Genomic DNA, 20,861 nt, shown 5'->3' on the forward strand with positions numbered 1-20,861 from the left:
GAATCTGGTTCTCATATGCATGACAACCACTATAGTTCTTCTTCAGTATCTCTAAACAGTATGGTGGCTGTTTTTTAAGTATCTGCAATAAATTATTGCTGCAGGTTAGTAAGGAAACTAGTTCACCGAAGCTCATCCCATCTTTGCAAACCAAATCATTTGATCACAGCTTTGGCCTTTTCCATATAAGTAAAGTAAAATCAAGATTTCACAGTTCACACACATTAAAGACCAGCCTAGAAAACCAACACAAAAAGCAATATGCTGTTTTGCGTGTGAGCAGACTTTCTGACAAACGAAAATGAACGTCTTGTTTTAAAATATACTTCTTTTTCATTCAAAGGAGTTCTGCACCCAGTCATCACATCTGGAAGAGAAAAGCAAAGGGAACAAGGAACACTGAGGCTCGTTGGTACAACTCCAATGTGTATTTCCACCCCAAGGGCCAAGCCTTTCAGCACTCTCTTGAGCTAAATTCCCAACTGCTTCAATGGGATTTTCCTCTGGCATGAAAGATTTTAACTTCTCTGTGAACATTCCTGCATTCCTCCAGCATGTCAAACAGAAAGCATTACTTTCTTATACTACCAAGTGTAAAATTATGTAAGCAAAACTGTGAAAGCAAAATCACAAATGCAAAGACCCCTTACCGTAAGTCTACATTTGGACAGTGGTGGATAGAAATGTATGGAGTAGATATTCAATGCTTTTCCGGACAAAACACCTGCTGAATGCATTTGCTGGGTGCACAATGGCCTGGATGATCTCTTCTGCTCAAAGTGCACCGGGGTGCATTTCAGCCCTAGAGTCAGGAGGTGTGGCATGGCCACATGCCAGCATCACGTGGGGCTGAGATGGGGGATGATGTTGTACCTTCCACAAAAAAAGCAATGCAAGCATGTGGGTCAGAACATGCTCTAGCAGGACACTGAGCACTTCATCCTTCAACAGAGATCTGCAAGGCATCTGCCAGTTCTGTACTTCCATGGTGAGCTCAGCATTTGGGATAGGGGTTGTCTGAGACATGCTAGCTTTAGTTCTTCTAGCCTCCAGGTTTAAAAGAAACTTATTCCCACTTAAATTGATCTTTTCATCCTCTTCTCCTCAGGTAGGTTCTTCCAGTGGTCAATGTCTGACACTGCCTGGAAGTGATGCAGGAATCAAAACCCAAAACATAGGAATTAAAATTCCACCCCTTAGCAAAACACAGGCAATTCACAGCAGAACAAGGCTTGAAGACAGCTTAAACTCTCTTTCTCCTCCCTTGCTCCCCCCTGCTTTTGTGCTTTCACTGTCTGCAGCTGCTGAAGAAGAGCTGCAGTAAGACATGTATTGCTGCTAAGGAAAGGAGGGGAGCCAGGCTTCACATCCATGTCTCCTGACACCCCAGGGCAAACTGGAGCTCCTGACACCCCAGGGCAAACTGGAGCTATAGCTCCACACTTTTTCTTCTTGTGCTAAACAAGGTTTTGTTTTCAAGCAGACACCTTTTTGGAGCACCCTCCTTTCCACATTAAAGTCTCCCCAGACAACAGTACTACTAATGCAGCTGTACCAAAACCACCAGGTGTGGAAAGCTGCATACTCTATGCCAATTACCCAAGTCTTCTACTTTTCAATTACGTCATAATGACCTTTTAAAAATCATTTATTATTGACTGGGAAAAAAATACGGATAGCTAGTTGGACCTGATTTCACCTAAGTGCCACTGCAGTGCTATTAACCAAACCGTATTTTGTATTCAAGGATCAAGCTGCTTAAATAGGAAAGTAATTATGACATTAAAATGCCAAAGGAAAAAAAGATCATAAACGGAATTTGTCACCCAGTAGTATAACCCAAGGGTAAAGGGAGCTCCTGGTGTGACAGAAGTTTCTCTTGGAAAAATACAGTGCCTTATCTCAAAAGCAATATCAACTATTGGGCACCTCGTGGGCCCTTGTTTTAGAAGAACATGTGTTTGTTCTGGGATTGCTTGGCAGAATTTATTTATTTTTTTATTTTTTAGCTGTGGTAGGTTGATAAATGCAGATGCCTGCACCCTTCCAAGCATTATTAAGCATGTCACATTAATTGCACAAAGTCATTTTGCTCTGCTCAGCATGTCAGGCTTCTATATATATCTAGGAAAAATAATGTAGGCATGTGGTCAGGAAAACAGCTGTGTCAAGGGCTTCTCCCTTACAAATGAAACAAGAGTTAACCCAAACCTGCATAGCTGTGTGATGCAAGATAGTTTCAGCTGCGTGCTGCAGGACACACCAAGATGTTCCCATGAAATCTCTGAGTAAATACAGAAGTATTGCATCTGAGCATCTTTCACAACTACAGCAACAACTCATGACTTCTTCCTGAAACCAGACACCCTCTCAGGAGCCAAGGCTGGGCTGTGAACGTAGAGAAGCATGTGAGCACAGCAGTGAGCAAAAAGGCAGGAAAAAATGGGTCGGGAATACCTGCAGTGCTGTCATCTTCATAGCACAGGGAAGGAAAAAAAAAAAATGGAAAGGAAAGGAAAGAAGGTAGAATGCACAAAGGAGCATTTTCGGCTCATCTGCAGAGGTGATTGAAGAGAATATTTTGGAGACCTGCAGTGAAGTTCAAGCTCTGCACCTCATGAGAAGAACAACTGTGTCCATAATCTGCCCCTGCAAAGATAATGAGCAAGGTGTACCCAAGGCTAGCAGAAAGACAGCCAACTCAAAGACTCAAGGGCAAAGAGGTGAGCGTGTGCTGCTTTTCCTTCCGCTCAAGTCCTTCCAGAGACTGCTGTGCTGAGAAAAGCAGCAAAATGCAGAGGAAACCTCCTTCACAGAGAGGAACCAAAACACCATCACCAGCAGCTGAGAGCAGCCTTACAGCTAGAGATGGAACAGAGGTTGAGGTAGCAGGAATTTCCACACAACACCTTAACCCAGAGACCAGTCTGTGTGAGGAAGGGCAGAACAAGTATTGTTTTAGGACTCAGAAGCATGAGCTGCCTTTCAAAAATGCCTGCATTTCTGAAAGGCAAACATCCTTCAGGTTGAAATGAAGCAGCAGAGGTCAGTAGCTCACATCCTGGAATGGAGCACTAAAAGCTACGCTTGATAGTTTGTTCACCAAGCATTCATCATCTACTCCGCCTCCAGTGGGAATTTAGGGTAACTGGAAGCATGCCTGACAAAAGGGAGTGTCGAGCTGAGACAAGGAATCAAACAAACTTTTCTCTGTATTGCTTGCATTTAGCTTCTGTGTTTTTCAGGTTGATGCTTCTATGTCTCATGAATAAAAAGAGCAGTACTGTGGTGGTTTAAATATCCTCCTTGCTATTCCTACATATCAAGCCAATAATAAAAGCTAAGACTGGTTTCAGACATCAAAAATTAACATGGACTAAAACAAAAACAAAAACAAAAACATATTATGTAAAAATATGTGTGATATGGTGAAAACAGGTCCCCAGAGGACTCCGGAAAATGAAGTGCCTGTTTCCTTATTTTCCCTCGCTTCATTTGTCACTCACTCTACCTAAAACCTTACCACAGGTCTCAGCACAAGGAGGGTCATGTTTACTACATGAGCGAAAGGTGGAGCAGTCAAGATTCTGCACGGATTCTAAGATTTTGGGTGGCACAGTACTAACTGCTCTAAACCTGATGACTTCTGACCATAAAACACAAAGGCAAGAAAGACAGATTAGGAACAATGCCCACTCTGGTCCGGCCTTCTTTTCCCCCCAAGAGGGCTGGAGCATATTCTCACCAGCCAGGGCTGTGGAGGCTATGCTGCCTCCACCATGTTCTCTTGACTTTCTCTCTTCCTCCAGCGAAGATAACACTGCATCTATCCAACCAACTTACACTCCCCTATTCATAGCCTGAAAAGCTTAAGTCTCCCTGTCTGCACCGCAAATGAAGAGATCTGAGCTGAGTGTCATCCCAATCTCCAAATTTCCTCAAGGGAAAAAGAGAGGGGACAGCTGGGGGTAACAGACCACTCGTTCTTATCCCAGGAACAACTCGTATTTCCATCACAATCACTCAGTCACCACAGGGATTTTTCTCTCCCTTACCAAGGCTGGGCTCTAACTCAGTATTTCATTATATTACTGATTATTTTTTCCTGTCCCTTATCTTTTAACTGCAAAGGGAGACATAAAGTCTCCAGCTATCAGCAGGCTGAAGTATTTGGCTTGGCTCCCAAAGGCTCCTAACACTTCAGTGTACTCTCTGTCAAAAGAGGATTAACTAAGGTAGACTGTTCACAAAAAGATGCCTCTCATCTAAGGGGCTACACTGACAGAGCTTCAAGATCTCATTTTCCCACAGATAATTCTCAGGAATCAACACACACACACAAAAAGGAGTGTTACTGGGTTCTTTGTATTGGAGTTTTCACATGAAATAAGAATGGCATACATGCAGCATTCTTCATATGCTAAGATATCTCCAGATATCTTCAGAAAGATTATTCTTTCTGAAGTGAGACATCAACATCTGAAATTAATACACAGCAAACCTGATGGTTTCTCTCCAGCACTACACACAGTGAACAGTGAATCGGAATTCAATTCTTAATTTTTTTTCCTTTTCCTCATGCTGGAAATCACTGCCTTTTCCACACAACTTGGGAGGCAGGTTGCATCTGCTCTCCTCCAGCAGTGAAGAAAAGGCACTTGTTTACAAATATCTGGATGCTGAGATTAGGTTTTCTGCAGGGCTTCTACATAGCAATCAGCCCATTAGCTATAATTGTTGGGTTTCACATTTTTACCCAGCACTGCTTGTATCAGGTAATTGAAGCATCTCACCACAGCCCATTCTGTGTAGGGGATCACTGCAAGACACCACTGAACCACTCATTTCCCTCAGCAGCAGCACTTAGCAATGCCCAAGTGCTGCAGCACGGATTAGCAAGGAGGTATGCAGAAGCAGCTTCTCCACTGAGAATTCCACTCACATTTGTCCAAATGCAGAGTTTGCTTAGCTGGGCAGATCCAGTAGCTTCCCAGCAGCTGGTTATACCTTGGCTGAAAACATTCAAGGTACAAAAGCGTGTCTATACCGCAATACCTGAGTGTTTTGGAAAATGTAACATATTTCATAAGGCACTACAGTACAGTTATCCTCTCCTGCAGAGAAGCAGCCTGGGGACATTGATGGTCATAGTTAATTTACAGCAACTCAAGTCACTCCAGAGATGGGGCACCACAGCTTCTCTGGGCAGCTGTGCCAGAGCCTCACTGTCCTGAGTGAAAAATTTCCCTCTGACAGCTAACCTAATTCTCCCCTTTTTAGTATAAATCCATTCCCTCTCTGTCCTATCGCTATCAGACCACAATCCATCCCGCACGTTTCCTCTACCTACTGTCATCTGCCTCCAACTCGCAGATTTTACACTAAGAGATTGTTGAAACTGCTGAAGGATGCAAAGGATGAGAGCAATCCCAGACATGAGTACAGAACTCATTGAGAGCAGCCCTGCGGTGGACTTGGAGGTGCTGGTGCACACACCATAGTGTTCACCTGTCCTCTTCAAGACCTTGAAAGCATACAAAGAATTCAACGTGGGCTTAAAAGTTTTATTTTCGTATGTATGTACCCTAGTAACATACATACACCGTTCTCGTGGCTCCGAATACCCACGTGCTGCTTATATGCATGCCGCAGGCAAAGGTGCCCGCACGCCCGTCCACATGAAGACGCGTGCAGGCGCTGACCCCACACGCCCGCACCTCCCCCACAGGCAGCACACGCTGAGCAGCGCTCGCGCACGCGCACGCGCACATTCGGTTCCGCGCCCTCGACAAGCGGGAAACTCCGCCTCGCTCCCGCCTCTCAAGTTTTGCCCTCTTCCAACATGGCGGCCTCCGCCTCACGCACGCAAGCGTCGCTCTGGCCCCCTTCCGCCGGGAGCCTCGAGTGAAAGAGTCAGAAGGGAAACCGCCCGCGAACTCTATGGTGCAGTACGGTGCGTGGCGTGGCGCGGCCGCCTCATCCTTCCGCCCGCGCTGCACGCCGGGACGCGGCGAGTCCGCCTTCCCGCCTCCCCAAGCCCGCCGCCAGTCCTCCGAGCCTGCGCCGCGCTGACATCGCGTTCTCCCAAGATGGTGGCGCGGGGCTGAGTGCGAGCAAGGCCGCGAGAGGAGGCGCCCCGCGGGCCCGGCCCGCCCCCCCGCCTCTGCGCGCCGCCCCGCCAGGCCGCTCGCCTCTCCCTTCCCCTCCCGCCAGGCCGCGGGCCCCTCTTCTCCGCCCCGACGGCTCCTCCGGCAGCGGCGGCGGCACCTCCTCCTTCTCGCCTGCGGCCCGGCCCCGAGCGCGGCGCGGCCCCCGCATGAGCCCAGGCGGCGGCGGCAGCGAGCGGGAGCAGCAGGCCGCGGCGCGCAGGTCGGTAGGCGCTGCGCCGCGCTGAGCGGGGGCCGGGAGGGGGGTGGTGGCCGGGAGGCGGCGCGGGCCGCTCCCCCGTCGGGAAGAGCCCCGCGGGAGGGTGCGTGGCCTCGGGGCTCCCGGCCCTGCGGGGAGCAGGGGGGGCTCGGGGCGACCTTGGGTGAACCCGGCCCTCCCCCGTCTCGGTTCCCCCCGCTCAGTGCGGGCAGCCGGGGCGGTCCGGGCGTGGAGCGAGTGCGGGGCCTGCGTGGTGCGTTCCTCTCTCTCGTGTTTCCCCGATCCGGGCTGGGGTGTCGGGTCTTGCCGCCGAGTGGGAGCTGTCGCTGCTGGCTGCCGGACGTGGCTCTCAAGTGTTAAGTGTCTGCGCTGCCTTCTTTTTAAAGGGACTCTGCGGGATCGCGGGGCTTGGCGGTCGGTTTGTGGATCGGGTGTCCGAGGTGATGCGGGCCATGCTTTGTTCCCTAGCAGTAACTCGTGAATGACCGTGTTCCTTAAGTGATGAGAACCTACAGACTCCTGCTAACCCCCACTCCCTCTACCCCACTCTCCTGTTAATGAAAATACTTTTTGTGTTGGTATCGGGCTTTTGGGACAAAGCTTGTCTTACACATCACTTCTGAGATGGTCCCTCTGTATGGAAACTTCACTATCTCAGCAGGATGCTGCACTAACCTGATGTTCTGTGTGAGCCTGCTTGGCAGATTTGTTTTACTGTGCCTCTACTGCATGTGTGTCAGAGAGTTCTCCAGTGTGAAACTGTACCCGAGTGTAGCTCTGATTGCCCAAGGAAGTAAAAGCTGCCTGGTTGTATTGTCAGTATATCTAATACAGCTTTGGTTCTGTGATTTGGAAGGCAGAGGTCTAAAAGTTAAAGTTCTCAAAGAATTCATACAGGTAGCATCTGCGTGGAGATTGCTTGCTGGGGGTGAAGCTGCAGGGTGATGTGACAGTACTGATAGGCACCTCCCATGGGTGGGAGAGGGCTGGGGTGGTGACAGGTACTTCATGGTAAGAAAGAAAGCTCATGGAAAGTGGGCTCACAAACTCCTTGCTTTGGGTGGTGTTATGCTATTTGCATATTGTGTCTCTGAGTACTCTGTGTACTTTGATCTTGGAAACAGTTAGAGGGACTTTTTTTCTATCTGAGAGTACTGTGAAACTCAGTGCTTAGTGATTGGGCTGAATTGAAAATATGAAATGTGCATTACCAATAACTTTCAGTAACTTTCCTCACCTACGTTTGCCTTTTGAAACAGATGCAGTCTACAGTGCTTATGACTGTCTCGATAATAGCACCGTTGTCAATTCAGATGTAACACTGGAATAAAAAGCATACAACTGTTTAGGTTTACAGGATGAAAAATAACTTTAATTGAAATAATTGTAGTGCAGTTTTACAGATGTTTTTGTCTCTTGTGAATGTCTCATTCCACTCTGCGTTTCCTATTTAATGTGGTATCTTTCCTACAGGAACTAACAAGTTCTTTTTCTGTTTACCAGAGCTGTTTGGTATTTCTCCTCGCTGGAGTATTCAGTGTCTCCCAAGTGTTTGGAAATAAAAACTTCAAGCTAGATGGCAAAACAAATGCTTTGATTTGTTGCTTGTTTTGTTTTATTTGTTTTTAGGGATATGATTGTGTGCACCTACTTAAACAAAACAAAAAAAAAAACCAACGTAAAACCTCAAACAGTCAGAGGTGTCTGTCTTTTTTTTTTTTTTTTCAAGCAGTAAGTTTCAGATCCCAGATCTTAATCCACATCCTCCTCAAAACCGATGTGTGATTTTTTGATTGTTTTTCACGTAACAAACAATTCTAGTCATCTTTTAATTACTGCTCCTGCTTAAAGGCATGTGAGTGATGATTTGAGGATGGAAGGTAAAACTCTATGCATTAAATATATCTAGGGATGTTTAATGCCTATCAGAGTGTGCTACAGATTGCACCTGTTCTAACTAATGTGGGAAAATGAAACAGATTCGCTTCATTTTCATTGATTTTTTTGTAAGAGACAACCTGATACAGAAATATGAGGTGACCTGTACCTCTAGTGTATAAAATCATGTGTGTTTCACTATAAGTGTGTGCTTTGTGAATGTGTTCGTTAGTTTTCACATGAATTCATAGGTTCTATTTAACTATACGTATGGGGGGCGATGGGAAGGGATAAATCTTTGAGTCAGGTTTTAATAGTGGTAAACATAAACACGTTTAAGTGTGAACATGTTTAAGCATATAACATCTTGTATAAACAGTAATTAGTGTGATACATGATACGACACTTAATGGAACAAATTAAGTGTTTATATTTTTCTAAATATTCATCATAGTTTTTGCTATGCAGGAAAGTTTTGGGGTTTTGTTGTTGGTTTTTTGTTGTTGTTTTTTTTCCCCTTCCCTACTTTCAGTTTCAGTTTACTTAGGGAATGTCCAAGGAGTATTCATATTTTAAAAGCAGGAAATGGTTTTTTCCTCTCCCCCTCCCACCAGTGTATTCATACATGGAAGATAAATTCTTACAATGAAATTGAAAGACAAAGAGAGAGAATTCCTGGAGTGCAGGGGCTCATTGGAAGTGCAGAATTTCTTTTCTGGTCATGGTAGGCCAGGTCTTCACTCAACTTCAGTTGTTGGATCAATATGGGTTTTTAAAGAGAGGTACGTTTTATGTTTCTAGCATTTTGGTAAATGGTTGGGTTTTTTTAGTATCCATGTATTTGAGCCATGATTTTCATAGAGAACCGGGATTCAAGGTCTGGCTGTTAGTAATTGAATCCTGATTTGCACATCACGTGAGAAGGGCAAGAAATTCACTGTCAGGGTCTTTACCAAATAATTTAACATTTATTGTTTACTTGTATTAATCTCCCGCTTTGCCTGACCAATCCCCCTCCCCCAAGAGAGCGCTGTAACTATTGCTTAAATATTTGTTTCCCAGAGACAACAGCAGTGAACAAATTGCGTGCTTGAAGTGACTTTTGTTCTTGTCATCTCAAATACTTTGACCTTAACTAACATTTACTGCACTGACTTCCTGTATATACAGCCAACACCTGGCAGCCTTGTACAGCAACGTATGGGCTGTGAGTGAAAGTCTGGAGACTGCTCGCTCATATGGATAGTACTGTGCATGATTATTTAGTTGCTTAGCCAAAAGTCAGCAAATAGGGTGTAACGGGCTGTGTTTTGTAATGAAGCAACATGTAGCTATATGAGCTGGTGAGACAGTCTTCAGGAAAGTAGGCTCATAGTAAAAGTATCTAAAGAAAAAAAGGTTATTTAAATAAAACATTTAGATCCAGGATTTCTGCTTGGCAGTGTTAACATATGAGGAAGCTGTAAATTTATAATTTACATTATAAATTAAGAATTATCACCTTACGTAGACTTGTTATGTATTAATCTCTTAAAGGAAGCGTTAACTACTCCACTTTTAATAGGTTGAGCCCGCTTCTCTATATTAGTAACTGCTGAATGGAGGAAGGGGGTGAAAATCAAGTCTCGTTCTGTAATCACCTCACATGGTGGTTTTTACCTGTGTTCTACTGAGTGGTGAAGAATTAAGAGAAGTTGCAATTGTTCAGCTGAGTGGATCTAAATGGGTGGCTTCCCTTTGGAACCCCAATCCCCTGTCTTCAGTAAGAGGGGTGGCCTGCTTCTTTTGGAGCAACTTACATTTCCTTAGGACAGGTATGTATGTGTCAGAGAGAAACTTTGAGCAGGTGTCACAGAGGCTTGAACGTTTTTTCAGTGTGGTGGTTTGAAAAGGATATTCATGTTATGGCTTTCTAAGACTTCATCAGAAAGTGTCACTGCTCGCATCCATCCAAACAGCTGTGCATTCAAGTACTTTTGAGTCATGTTTACCCTGTGTATTGTGCCAACAGTGAGACTGGACCGGAGGTAAATTCCAATTGTGACATTTTGGTACACATTTGAGCTGATGTACCAGCTGGCTGCTTGGTGTGGCAATTACTAGTTTTTTTCGTGTTCTGTTCATTAGTACATCAAAAGTCATACTTAATATACTTGTGTGACCTAATTTCACAGGATGTGGCCTAAGTAACTAAATAAAAAAGTGCATCAACCATAAGTTCCAGAATCTGTTTCAGATGGATGGAAGTTTTGGTCTTGGTGGACCTTGCAATAACCAGTGGGGTCACAGGCGCATAATTATGGAACCAGTACTGAGGCTTGGGGCTTGCTGTGTATTGGTGTGGCAACAATGAATCCACCTGGTTTCCTCTTCCTTCTGATGTTTTGGGAGCAATGTGGCAAGACTCCAGCTGTTCAACCTAGCTTGAGTTGTAAGGGCGAGGCTAGGTCTTTGTGCCTCTGTCATTGAGATGACTCTGCTTCTCCTCCCTTTGGACTCCCTTCTGGGACTCCTTGACATGTCCTTGATGATCATTATGCCAAGTAAGTTGGTTAAGTGAGCAGTGGGAATGAAAAATAGACCTCCCCCTCTCCCTGAAAGGCACAGAGATCTGTAACACAGTGCCAAGCTGCGCGGTGCTGAGAGATGCCAGGCTTGTCCAGGCAGCCGGGCCCTGGCAGTGCTTGTGCTCTCCTGCTCTGGTATGCTCTGTGGGACCCGGGTTGGAGCAGCTGCAGCTCAGCAGACTTGGGGTGTTGGAGCGTGGTGAACTGGCTCTTAAAGGAGCTGAACTTCCAAATCGGTCTGCAGGTCAAATGGGAAATGCTACCATACTCATGGGTGAAGATTTTTGGTTTTGTTCTCTTTCTGCTTTAGGCATAGTCATGCATTTGAGCTGATGGCTTCAGTAATTCTGATTTTTGCTGTATGTTATTTTTATTTTCTTAAAAGGCATTAAAAAACTTTTACGAAGCTAAATAATGCTGCCTGTCACTACTTCAGAATTTCTGGTAGGATGCTTTCATCTTTATTTGCATAGCTATATTCAGATAACACTTAGTTTCTGATTCATAGTGAAATCTAACGTCCAAAGTCTTGATGATCAGTGTTAGGGTTTAGTACTCTATTCTATGTTTAGAAAGTCCAAGGTACACCAGTGTACACTGGCAGCTGCAGCAGCACTTAGGTGCCTGTTCCAACTGCTGTAGCAAAAGCTGGATGGTGGAAATGCATAACTGTCCACACAAGCTGTAAATCCTTTGAGTTCTGAGAACATGAGTGTTCTTCGGGGAGTGTATAACTTTACTGAGGTACTGGTGTTTCTGGGTTGCAAAGGTTGAGCCCTTTCTTTTGTAAGAGAGGGATTAAATATAGTCCGTTGGCATGGTTCTTTTGACCTGGATATCTGACTGAAAGTAGACTGTTAGTGTTGTTTTGTTTGAATAACACATTAAGAATATTTCTTATGGAAGAAAATGATTCTTCTTCAACTTACATACTTAATGTTGTGTGAGAAAATCTATTATACTGGGCAAAATACCTCCGGTATTGTGACAGCTAGCTTGTGTACTGTGGGGTCTTTGTGGTTTTCTTAAGTTAGAAAAGTGCTGTCAAGCTTCTAATTGGTGTGACTTCATTGTACCGATCATCAGGCAAGGCACAAGAGTTGTGAAGTGTTTTTCATAACTTCCTAACTATTTTTGCAGTTCTTACACCACAGTTGTTTAGTTAACTCAGTAGCTTACTGTCTCTGTTGATATGCAGAGCAACTTGAAGTCAGAAAACGTGTGGATCAGGGGCATCGAAAAGCAGCAGTCTTGGCTATAGTTATGTGACAGATTGAGAATTCTTTACATGAAGTGGAAGTAATAGCAGTAGCTGTGCTTTTAGTCACACTTTTGTCCACTTGCATCTTTTTTTGAAGCAGATGTGGCTTAATGCTAAGTAGTAATTATACTGGTGGTAAATGTTAAAGTACGTCTGATTCTGTACAATTGCATCCATTCCTGTTAGGCGAGCATTGCAGGTCCTGCGTTCCATTTTGTTGTTCACGTAGCTGCTCATGAGTGGATGTTTTTCAGCAGACTGCTGAATTCCTAGGAGGCTTCTGCTTGCCTCTGTGGTAGCTGCTGGTGAGTGGCTGAGCAGAGAGAGCTGGAGGTCTGTGTGCTCCATTTTTGTGTTGGGACTACTGCTGCCTGCCCACGGAGGCTGTGGATGCCCCATCCCTCTGGTGGTTGGCAACCCTGCACATAGCAAGGGGGTTGAAACCAGATGATCATTGTGGTCCTTTTCAACTCAGGCCATTCTATGATTCTCTTCTGTTGCAAGCTGCATCATCTTTAGCAATTCCTCTGCCTCCATCTCCTCTACTCTGTTATGCTTCTTTAATTTGTAATGTCCTCAACTACGTGGATTTGGTTCTGTTGTGACCTTTTGTTTTCTAGTCACCTCTTGCTAGGCAGCAATTGTTAGATCTCTGCTAAATGTATTTGTGATACTTCTTCACTCATACTTTGCTTGCGCTCCACAAGCTGATGCTTTGTGGCTTAGAGGATGATTAGTTAATTACGTATAGATAACATTACTCTGCATGTACAAGTGTGTGTACATGACAGAATTTGCATACATTACGATACAAGCTGGAAGTCCCGTGGTGTGAGATGTGAAAACATTGTTTGTGTTTGTAGCAGAGTTTGCTTGGTGGCTTCCCTATGAACGAGTAATTATTCTTTGTGATGTCTGCTGTTGGTAGTACCTCCTGCCATCAGGAAAGTCATGTTGCTTTCTCTCACTCTTTGGATAAATTTATTCTTATGAGTGGTAGTAAAGTTTTATTGATGCAATTCTATGAGTTTGTTGTTCACCCTGACTATATGTAAATCCACATAATTACCGTATCTTTGCGTTGAAGTAGGAATTTTACTGCATTGAACAGGTAGACTGCTCCATGTAGGTTTTTTTTCTTCTGGAAATATAGGAAGTTATGCACAGCCTGGCGGTGTTGTGGAGCTGAACTGGCACAGATGTTCCTATTCATTCTTTTTGTATCCCAAGAGTAGAATTGGGCCTTGGGTACTGGATGGGGTGCTCTGTCATTTCACATCATTAAGACAAAATTGAATGTGTACTCTTTAAGGTAACCGGATCAGGACTTCCTTTGTGGGAACACTGATCTAAGTTGGAAATCAGACTGAATGAGCTACACTGGATTTATTTGCTCTTAGTAGAGCTTTAGAACCAATAAATTAAGTATTAATCTTTGTGACAGTGACAGCATACTGTGAACCAAATAAGTAAGTTTTCAAGAAGTAAATATTAGTTTTCTTTAGATATATGGCTATTTCGATGTAATTCACACCCCTCGCTTTGGTTGTACTGTGCTTGTTAGTTGCTTGTTAACAATATTCAGGGTATGTTTAGGCCTGAGTTCCTTATTTATTACGGCTTTTCTAAAAATGAACTTTTTATAGGAATTCTTACCAAACTTCAGCAGTTCTGTGCAGCCAGGACCAAGGTGTGGTTCTGTTTGTGACTTCTGAAAGCATTTTATTGTTATTATAAATACTGATGTCTTTAATTTAGAAAATACTGTTTTTTTAAAGAGGACGAAAATGGGTGGGGGTGGGGTAGGGTGGAGCAGGAGAGAAACCTTGCCAGAATCTTCTAGAAGAAGGAAATGGATATTTATAATAAAATGGATGAACGGAATTATAAAACTGTATTGCATCACTAGAGAGGAAAGAATAGGGAACAGTGTGTGTGGATGTTCAGCTTTTGCAGTTTCCCAGACATAACTAAGCATTTTCTGCTCTGGCTGGTATTGAAAGTCCTGTGTTTCATTTCATTGTAAACTTGTGACTAATTGAACGGCTGTTCTCACTTATATCACTTTGAAGCAACAGTGAGTTGTGCATGGTGCAAAAACTGACATACAATGTTTTGCATTATAGGTACAGGAACTGTAGAAGTCCATTTTAGAATTGGGAAGTAGAAGTTTCTGCAGCTCTGGAAAGATATGGTACGTCTATGTTTTCACTTCTATTGTGCATATATATATTATGACTAGTAATAATAATTACACTTCACTGATTTAAACGAGTTGAAAATAAATTCAGGAAAGCACAAACATTCATTTTTCCCGTATTTTCTCAACTTTAATGTCTATTACTTTTAGGCTTAGTTTCTTTGCATAGCTGTGTTACTTGATATTCTTGGAGAAAATAAAGATGCAACGTTGATGAATTCCCTTTTAATTTGTTGTACAAGCTCAGCATTATGCTACTATGATTCATCTATTTCTCCGTTGGTTGGATAAGACCTGGTGCTGTTGCTGAAGGTATTCCATGCTGCTTTTTCCATGCTGCTGTACAAGTTCATAGTCAGACCTCTACACTTTTAAAATATAACTTGCAAAATAGACTCAGAACTCCTAGGAAAGTTAATCAAACATCAGTGTAAGCAAAATTTACAAATTGGGATGTTTGGAAACTCAGAAAAGTAATTTTCTCTTACGTCGGCCTGTGCCACATGGTGTTTTCTCTTTGTCTGGGCTGTTAAGTGTCCAGCAAGCTTAAAACACTGTGCATGCATTATAACAAAATCAAACTTTACCTTGTAGTTACTCTTGTTCCCGTTTTTTAACGTTATGCTGCAGTTGTCCAGCATTAGAGAGAGTCTGCACCGCTCAATAGTGGCTCAAGTTCTATAATGTTCTTTAGTACATCCTTTTATCTTTCTGAATTGCTGCATTCAGAAAAAAATATTAGAGTTCAGATTTTTCTAGATTATCAAATATGTGTTAATAAAAATCATATGGAGTTACTTCAGCAATTACATCTAAGCTATGAATATACTTTTTTTTTAAACACTTGAAGTACTTGGAAGAATTTAACTCCTGATACAAGTTTTATACCTGTATATTTGTGTCTAGATTCTTCTTTTGAAGATATCAAACATGGAAAAAATAGTAATAAATAAATAAATAAATAAAAGTTCTAAAGTCCTGTCCTTGTGGAAGGACTGTTGGCTGTCTCTTCTTTCTGTAAAGTTCTGTTTCGTGGGAGTTAAAAATGATTAATTCTGAACTGAAACTTTAACTGCGCTGTGTGCTAATTAAAAAACTGTAATTCTTAAATAAAATAAATAAATAAAAAGATATAAGTAGTAGCGTTCTCTCAGGAACATCTGGGCTATGATAATTCTGTGGATTGGTCCTGTACTCCAGCAGGCATTGGGCAGGTAGCGTGCATTCACTTTGCACCCACAGCACCAGCGGGGTCACCCTCCCACCTGCTTCTCACTCTCCAGTTTCAATACCAGTTGTGTGTATGACAGCCCTCTTTCAGACCTAAACCATTATTTCTTCCTTGCAGTTATCTCTGCTGGCTTCTTTCTTCTGAACGTGTGACTGTTTGCTGCTGTACATGTTCCACACGTGTGGTCTTTGTAATGATACACACTTTGTAAGCTGATGAGCAAGGGTCCCCCTCTAATCCACCACAGTGTGCAATTAATGAACATCAGAACAGCAGAACATCAGAAAAACAGAACTGCATGATTGTTCGGGTTTAACACAACCTACATATAAACAAACATGCTGGTGTCACTGAAGAATCTGGTGAACAGAAAGGTGCTTTACATGAGAGGCTCCATGTGATGAATGGGTGGAAAAAAGAAAGCAAAATAACCAGGCATAAGCAAAAAGGATAGGTGGAATAAAAGTTTAAATATTTAAGCTGAAGTGAAGCTGTAAAACTTAGCTGTTTGGAAGATAACTTGATACCTACCCAGTAAATGGAGAGCTACCAAAACGAATTTAAATAGGTGATTGTATTTCACTTTCTGATGTAGGAGAACCTTTCCATTCAAAAGTGTGTAATTTTGGAGGAAGCCTGAAGTAGCAGACATAACTGAGATAGAAACAAATGGTTTTTCAGAGATGGAGCGAGGCTGGGAGTAGAGAAGAAGTTAGCTATAGTCCAAATGATAAATTTAGTAGCTAAAGGTAATTGCAGATCTTTCCTTTTTTGCAGAGATGAATAAAATGTATCTATGATCTTAAAAAAAAAAAAACACCTCAGACAAAAAAGAAAAATTTGGGGGATGCCAGGGGTGGAAATCTACTGTCCAGAGTTGTCGAGACAGTTGTAGAAAACAGGAGAAACAAATAAAGAAAATGAGAAGCCTTTCGCTTTAGAAAGAAAAATGGTAGCAAACACTAGGCCACTTTCAATGACTGTGTTATCTGTGGGTATCGTAGCCAAGGCATAGCAGGTATGCAGATACCATAAAATGAAGCTTTTATATAAGCCTGTATCTGATTTCTGCATTTGGAGGTTTACCAGGTGCACCAAATTCTACCTTTATTAAACCCAGTAATTTATGTTTTCATTAAACTGTTGATTCCTGAACAGTAACTGGCCTTAATTTGAAGATAATACCAAATTCAGATCCTCTCTGCAAATAGTTTATTACTTGCTATCCTGCATGCTTGTGTTTGTACTGTGTTTTTCAACCTTTAGTTTCTAGTCATACTTTTTTATATGTGTGTTTTCTTTTAGTTGGAGTATCTTTTTTGTGTGTGTTCATTCTCTGTTGTGAAAAGACTTAGTTTTTTTCCAGTATTCTCATCAGTTATCTTAGTCAACTTTTAACTCTTTTCATTACCTCATCACAAGGCACTTTCTTCTGTTTTCATGCTTACTTCACGGCTCTTTTCTGCTGCCTCTGGAATGGTGTGGAAGAATATTGAGTAACTGGAGAATTAGGCTCAAGTTTTGAATGTGTCTGAAGTGCTTTGTGTACCTTTCCAGGAACTGTTTGTGAATGGCGTCTGTAATACAGAGAGCGTATGTGTATTTACTGATCAGTTGTTGACTGTTGTAGTCGCTTTGATTGATGTTTTTCAGGATAGAACCCCACTGTTTTTGTCTTCTAGCAGCCATGTTGGTTTGTATTTATCTGCTGTTATTGTAGTTGAATGAGTTTGGCTTGTGAAGTAGTAAAAAAAAAAAAAAATAATAATAATAATAAAATCATGCCTTACTGCTGTTTTTTGTTTCTTTTTGGATGCTCCGCTAGTTTTTATGTAATTAGATTTTATTCATATATTTGATTTTTCTTTAAGGTAGTTGATAATTTGACCTACAGATAGTTTTGTAAATAGAAGTTCTGGAATCTTGCATCTTTCCATGCTTTCTGTGTTGGTAAAAACAAGCAAGCAACAAAAGGAACCTTACTGTTATTTTTCTGCAAGTTACAGTGAAGACTGAACTTAGAAATATGGAGGATATTCTGCAGTTTCTTTCAGGACACTTGATGAATCAGTCGTAAGACAGAATCACAGAATTGTAGGGGTTGGAAGGAACCTCTGGGGATCATGATAAATGGCCAGCTTTCCTATTAGTTGCAGTTTCTTTTTTGGCAGTGTTAAGCTAGCTGTGGTAGTACAAGGGCACCTTTCACTGTATGGATGATGACTGTCCACTTCATCATGCTACTCAAAGTCATTCCGGAAATGTATCAGTTTGGAGAAGGGCATTCGTTCTTGGAGGATTCAGAGGGATTCTTCAGTAAACATGGAAAAGTGATCTTGAGAGGAAGTTTCCTGAGGGAGATGATCATTTTAAATTAGAGCAAGTAAAATTCCTGCACTGGAAGTTGAGGAACTTGGCACTTTTTTGCACTGATAAATCACCTTCTTTTTCATTAATATCTTTTAAAAAGATGGTCTTAAAGGTTGAATTTTAAGCTTACTCAGGGGGAAACTGAAACTGTTTTCTAAAGAAAACAAATTCTGAAAAATGCCACTTCTGAGTGCATTGGTCCTTTTAGCTATCAGTCACAGGTGTTCCTCAGTTCAAAGGCATTCCTAGACTTCAGATACTGAGTGTCAGCCACCAGATGTGCAGATGGAAACCTATAGGATAAATAATATAGGAAAAATAGTAGATTTAGAAAATCTGAACTGCGGAACTTTTAATTTACACTGATTGATAGCTGGAAGTTATTTTGGACTTACTTGCTGATGAATATGTACTTGTGTTCTGCATGGTGTAGCTTTGGATTCTGTTTGTTGAAGCTGGGAGCCTCACCTTGGCTCAAAGACTCATAGAATTACAAGGTTGGAAAGGATCTACAAGATCATCTAGTCCAACTGTAATGTTTGTGATTCCAGAATTAAAGGTTCAAGGAAATACTTGATGAGAAGATCTCATCAGGCTGTACAGCCAGGTTGCTACTTAGCCACTTCTGAAGCATCTGAACATGGTTTCTGACTGCTTGCTTTCACTGGCTTATTACTTATTTTCTTCCTCCCTCCCTTTCATTTGATAGTGTTCCTTTCAGAGGAGCTGTATCTTTTCTACGTGTTAAACATGGATGTTGTCTCCAAGTACTGTGCAAACATTATTTATCCTACTTTCTCCTGATGATGGCTACTCTATGCCATATACATGGTTTAAGGGTATGGTTCTTGTCCATTGTATTGGTAATTATAATATGGGTTGTTGCAGTCCTGCTTCAGTCCACCTCTTGTAAATAGTTGCTAGACAGATAAGGATGCGCCTGTATCGGAGCATGCCCAGTCCCAGAGAGCCTCCAGCAGCCAGCTCAAGTTTCTGGGATGTACTGCACAGACATAAACTCTGCTTGTTACCTTCAGCTGCCCTATATGTTTGTGAAAGACTAACGTGTAAGCAATGTTAATCATGACAGTAATGTCTGGAGAGATCATTTTTCTGAGTCGTTCAGCTTTAAGAATAAATATTTGCTGTGGAGCTTTTAGAATGGTACCTTGTGAAAGATAAGTTACATCCAGAAATTTTTGTAAAGGAATACCTCTGACAGATGAATATCTGCTTTACCTCAGTTTCCTTTTTCACAATGCATTTTTTCCATTGTATTAGGCTCCCCTTTCCTAATCAAGTTGAGCCCTTTGACTCTTTTACCAATTTTTGTCTGGATCCAGCAGTCAAAATGTCCTGTGTTCAAACACTGTATTCTGCGCTAGGCATCTTTGGTGGTCTCCTTCACACCCATCCCACGTTTCAATGTTCTGATCTCTTGCTGCCACAGACAGCGCTCTGCAGATGGATAAACAAGTAAGGTTTTATAAAGATGAATTTCATCTGTGCCTAGAGACTTCTGGCTAGTCGTATCCAGTCCTGCAGGACTGGCAGCAACTGTACCTGGGGAAGCTGGGGTGAGAAAGGAGATAGAATCACAGAATGGCCTGGGTTGAAAAGGACCACAATGATCATCTGGTTTCAACCCCCCTGCTATGTGCAAGGGTCGCAACCACCAGACCAGGCTGCCCAGAGCCACATCCAGCCTGGCCTTGAATGCCTCCAGGGATGGGGCATCCACAGCCTCCTTGGGCAACCTGTTCAGTACATCACCACCTCTGTGTGAAAAACTTCCTTCTAATATCTAACCTAAACCTCTCCTGTCTCAGTTTAAAACCATTCCCCCTTGTCCAATCACTATCCACCCTCATAAACAGCCATTCCCCTCCTGTTCATATGCTTCAAGTGCTGGAAGGTTGCAATGAGGTCACCCTGGAGCCTTCTCTTCTCCAAGATATACAATCCCAGTTTCCTCAACCTTTCCTCACAGGAGAGGTGCTCCAGCCCTCTGATCATTTAGTGACCCTCCTCTGGACCCCCTCCAAGAGCTCCACGCCCTTCTTTTGCTGGGGGCCCCAGGCCTGGATGCAGTACTCCTGATGGGGCCTCACAAGAGCTGAGCAGAGGGGGACAATCACCTCCCTCTCCCTGCTGGCAAGAAGTGATCAGTTAAGGGTTCTTGCTGCTGGTATCCATACTGTTGAAATGAAGCATGAGATTTTTAGATTTCAGTACATTAAATTCAGTCTTAAGGTATCATTTAACAGATTAAAAAGGGCTGCAGCTCCAAGATTCAGTGTCTTGATCTATAAGTTTACTTTGTAGATCTAGATTTCATTACAAAACTTAGATGGGTTAACAACTTAGTGAGGTTCGTGCTGGTTTGGACACTGTTTTGCTTAATATGGGGGCTGTAAATTCTGTATTTGGTGCTTTGGTGTCTAACAGATGGGTCTCTATCAGGCCTGGTCACAGACTTGCCTTGCCCGTGGCTGTGGAGCTATCTCTTCAGAGTATATTCTTTAACAGTCCAAAATCTCATGGTTTTGAATCCAGCACCAGCACTTCATGCATTTCTTCCCAGTCACATGGGAGAGGTCATGGACACAAAACACCCTAAGTGCACCGGATCGAAAAGCATTATTTCAAAAATAATGTCAATTTCACTTCATTTTAGTGATGCAGCCTGTAGCAGAGTTGCAAGTTGTAATAGAACAGCAAAAGTCAGCAGCTTTTCAGACAAACTTTAGAAAACTGTAGGACCTGTTCAGCCATTTCATCTTAGATGTGTCATTAGATGCAAATTAGCAGTGAGAGTTCTTGGTTGCTCTGTCAGACTGAAGACCTTACTGAAAGACTTGTGATATGTTGGACTGAAGCACACTATAGGATGAAACATGTTTGCTGAAACATGCTATAGGATGTGCTGTTAGTATTTGCATGGGATCACGATGACTACAGATGTTGTAGAGAGCTGGTCTGAGTGCC

The 20,861-nt window shown here is 42.6% G+C and overlaps 1 protein-coding gene across 4 annotated transcripts in view; it reads left to right on the top strand.

Annotated features, from left to right (window-relative positions):
• The first annotated feature begins 5,829 nt into the window (after positions 1-5,829).
• The window catches only part of UBE3A (ubiquitin protein ligase E3A), a 48,019-nt gene continuing 32,987 nt past the window's right edge, over positions 5,830-20,861 (top strand). For 2 of the 4 annotated variants that reach the window (XM_048961744.1, XM_048961735.1), the window contains exons 1-2: positions 5,830-5,953; positions 14,199-14,266. The gene's annotated coding sequence lies outside the window, so the exon portion shown is untranslated. Of the gene's footprint in view, positions 5,954-6,164; positions 6,370-14,198; positions 14,267-20,861 lie in introns of those variants that run through there. The other 2 variants (XM_048961727.1, XM_048961725.1) reach the window with 1 other exon arrangement.

Source organism: Lagopus muta, chromosome 1 (assembly GCF_023343835.1).
Source record: "Lagopus muta isolate bLagMut1 chromosome 1, bLagMut1 primary, whole genome shotgun sequence".
Classification (NCBI taxonomy): domain Eukaryota; kingdom Metazoa; phylum Chordata; class Aves; order Galliformes; family Phasianidae; genus Lagopus; species Lagopus muta.